Raw genomic sequence first — 4259 nt, 5'->3', positions numbered from 1 at the left:
TAGTATATTCGTCATTGGCGAAAAGCTTTGGAAATGTAGAAATATTTTAGATACTTCTTTCTCATTTAGGGATCCTCACTAAATACCCATTTAAATATTAATGTTGGATCAATTGCTCGAATCCAAGTGGAACCAAGAGAACATTATTTTAGAAACACGAAAGACACCTTTTTTATGTAAGATCGACAACCTTTTTGAAAAAAACATGGAGCAGAAAAAGAAGGCCTAGAGGAAAAAAAAAAATGAAGATATGCCAATAAATTATCAACATTAACTATAAATGTATGAGAAAAGTGATCCCACTCAACTTTTCCTTGAAACTTTGTATTCCCCTTGCTTTGTTGAAATCCTAAAGAAAGGTTCATATCCCTGTCCCCCGCTAACAAATGGAAGGAAATTAAGCCAAAAGCGAAGAGAAAAAGAAGTGGAAACAGATATCTTATTGGGCTATCCGTGAACTTTGTACCCTTCACTTTTAATAGGGAGAGAACATTTCAAAAGTAATAACTATGTTTTGTTTTTGCATTTTTCAATGTAATTAATTTTACAGAATTTATTCATGTACCGAGGAACAAATACTTTGTTTTGTTTTTGCATTTTTTAATGTAATTAGTTTTACAGAATTTATTAAATCAAGCTATTGTAAGAAAATTGTTGGAATTTCCCCCTTCATCCATGTGATGGGATGAGGTTTACTTTGAAATCATAAATTCATCCTCCCATATTTTGCACATAATTTTAGGAATGCAATACTGGTACTTTTATTATTAGCTTTGTTATAATTTTTTAAATATAACATTTCTTGGTTTCTATTAAAAAAGAAATAATGGACTTAAATAAAAATATTAAAAAATAAGTTTTATGATGAAAAACAAAATAATACAGGTGATCAGGGAAAGGGATATAGTGCAACGTTGATGCATATTATTGGTAAGTTTATTATAATAAAAGAATACGAAAGTTTATTAATGTATATTACTAAATTTATTATAATAAAACAAAATGAAAGTATAAAATTGTATTTTTGTTGGGTTGTGCGAAGGAATTCATTTTTGGATCATGCTTTTTAATTTATAATAAAATGAAGGAGATTAAAGTTGTAATTTCAATTATTATAATTTTAACTTATGAATTTATAATTTAATTTAATTAAAAAATTGGTTAGTAGGTAATTGGAAATTGATTAATGATATTAATTGGTTTTTTGTATTAATGATTTATAAATTTAACTATTTTTTGGTTTCTTATTTTTTTTCTTTTTTTCATGAAAGATTTACTATTTAGGAATTCAAGTCAAACAATTAATTATAACTATAAATAAAAAAAAGGCAAAGTTAGCAATGATACTATAAATTTACCTTGAAAAAATGTCTCAAACCACACTTCCATGTAGTACTGTGTTTACACGTCATATTTAACAAATTAATAGCTACACAGAACATAAGACATATTTACTTTCATAATGACTAACTAGGATTCGACAACAATGCCAACTCAAGAACTTGTAACATCCAATCATGGATGCTAATAAATAATATATGTTGATTAGGGTGGGTTGGAGTGATAATCTATTGCAACTAGAGTTACACCTACATTTTTCCCTACGGGAAGTCATCTTTTTTAGTGGGCCCGTAAGTCTTTTAAAGAAATGACAACATATAGCACTAGGACCCTTTTTAATTATTTGTAGCCAATTGTGCTCAAGTGTAATGAGTAGTAAAATCCTCCATTTACTTAAGGATGGAGCTAAAAATAACTACAAATTTAGCAAAAAATTGATATGAGTTGTAGACTTAATAAGCTTTGATTGTGGCTTTCAAAACTCACAAGTGGGTAGCCTAAACTTAGAAACCCTTATGGAAAGTTGATGTTTATATTTTCCCTTGTTCTCGAAGATTGCTCATTGGATTTTAATTCAGTTGAGAATAAAAATGTGATTTCTCATTTGGACACTTGGTTTATGAATAATCATAAACATTGTATGAAACTTTAGTTCCCTTCTTTTTATTCCTCTATAAAGATGTTCTTTTATATTTCTATTTGTGCTTGAGTTCCAAAATTCCCCATGCATTTTTGAGGCCTTGAATCTTTGGAATCCATTGGGAATGCACTGAATTAATATCATTTCATGTCTTTAGAGAGAAGAAATAGAACTTTGTCTGCCTATTAAAGGATTTGTGGTGTATTGTAGTTTGTGAGATGCTTCTTGAATGAAATACCATTGAAAGTGGAATATGAAACTTGGAAAGAGAATTTGGATTACAAATAAGTTGCCTTTTGACGTAGGGCCATCTTTGCCTACAAACATTTGTTTACATCTTGCCTCTCAAATCCTTCTAAATTGTGCATGTTAAGAAAACTTACTCGGTGTTGAGTTGATGGTAACAACTATCGTATAATTACTCGGATAAGGCAGAAGTCCCTCTTGGTGACAATACACCATCTAAGGAGCATCATGTGACAACGTTGGCTTGAAATTTGTCAAAGATTTCACTTTTATTAGGGAAAATTTTATCTAGTATGTACATTAGCGCTATTTGAGAGGCATAATGTGAAATCACTTTCAATGACCCAATGATTTAGCAACATTCCCATCCAGTTATTAACTCTTCATCAAACATACTTGCTATGTAATATCCACCTTCAATTAGTTAAAAATATCAATCTATTTTTCTAACTCAAACTAGACTAATATCACTCTAATCTTAAAAGAAAATAAATCCTCACACTAATCTTAAAAGAAAATAAATCCTCCAATTTAAATCGTTTTTCTAATCCAAATTAAATATAAATTATCTTAAAAGATCCATCACTAATAAAACCTAAAAACTATAACCACGCAATATAGAGAGGACATTAGATATTCGCTATAAAAGTCTTTGAAATTATTTTTAACTATGTCTTGATTTTATGAACTATTCTACACAAAAATAAAATAACATAAATGAATAACAAAAGATTCCAATTTTTTTTTCAAACGTTGACAATAAATAATATTCCAATTTTAATTGAAAATAGGTAGTTTATTTGAAATTTTACTATAGAATTAAAAATTGGCATTTAAAATTAAATAAAAAAATATTTTCAATCACCAATATATTTAAATATTAAAAATATAAAAATTAATTAAAAATTAAATAATAAATCATATTAGATAATTAAAAAGGCAAACAACATGCGATTAGTCCAAAAAAACACTAAGAAACAAAAATTTACCGCCAAATCTTTAAAACAATAAAGAAATAACCAAAAATTTACAACCAAATCTTTAAAACAACATAGAAACATAAAACGACTAAATCATACCCAAAAGAAAACATAAACGGTCAAATTTCGTAATGACCCGCCAATTTGACAAATAGTATAACGTGGGAAATGAAACCTTAAAATCGGTCGGCGGCGGAAAAGATCAGTGCTTTCTCTACATCCAAACGAACGAAGCATGGAGGTAACGGGCATCCACATGGACAGCCTCTGTCTACACTATTGTTGCTGCAATGTTTGAAGGAAAGAAAAATGCTCAATTCCGCCACCATGTCAAAGAGAAAAGACGAACGCCTTTGTTGTAAAATCTTTGAGGGAACACAGAAAAATGTGAAGTCACGCCATTGTTCCTGCAACCTTTGAAAGAAGACAAAGCACATCCAGAAAGAAAATAAGCAGGTATGGGAAGTAATATTACGTTCAACAAACTTTTCCAAACTGAAATGTACAACTAAAAAAATTGAGATCGAATCGGCTGAAAAGATATGATTTGATATTTAATGGATACGGAGAAACTGATTTCTATTATATTTCCATATGTTTTTCATCAAAAGCGTGATTGTCGATATGTCCGAGTGGTTAAGGAGACAGACTTGAAATCTGTTGGGCTACGCCCGCGCAGGTTCGAACCCTGCTGTCGACGCGTTAATGTGTTCTTTCACTCTTTCGTTAACTATTTTGTCGTATCAAGTTCGATTACTCTGTAGAAATACATAATTAAAAATATTTATATTTTTTAAATGATATAAAACTTAACTATTTTGTCATATTAAGTTTGATTATTTTGTATAAATACATAATTTAAAATATGTATATTTTTTAAAAATAGAAATTTTATTCCAGCTTAGATCTATCTTAGCTCTGGATTTATCAAGCACAAGAGGGATCAAATCTCTCGAGGTGCAAACCTCTTTCTTAAATGCAAAACTTGAGGAAATGTTTGCACCTCCAGAGATTTGATCCCTCTCGACACTTGATAGATCTGGAGTTAAAAT

At 29.4% G+C, this 4259-nt stretch overlaps 1 non-coding gene across 1 annotated transcript; it reads left to right on the top strand.

The window, feature by feature from the left end:
• Positions 1 to 3825: 3825 nt before the first annotated feature.
• On the top strand, positions 3826 to 3907 carry TRNAS-UGA (transfer RNA serine (anticodon UGA)). The gene has a single exon. It is a non-coding gene; the product is annotated as a tRNA-Ser (tRNA).
• Positions 3908 to 4259: the final 352 nt, after the last annotated feature.

This window comes from Pinus tabuliformis, chromosome 3_1 (assembly GCF_031772625.1).
Source record: "Pinus tabuliformis cultivar Carrire ecotype Pingquan chromosome 3_1, CPIR1, whole genome shotgun sequence".
Taxonomy (NCBI): Eukaryota; Viridiplantae; Streptophyta; class Pinopsida; order Pinales; family Pinaceae; genus Pinus; species Pinus tabuliformis.
The sequence above is the reverse complement of the archived record's forward strand: the minus strand, read 5'-3'. Positions and strand labels throughout refer to the sequence as shown.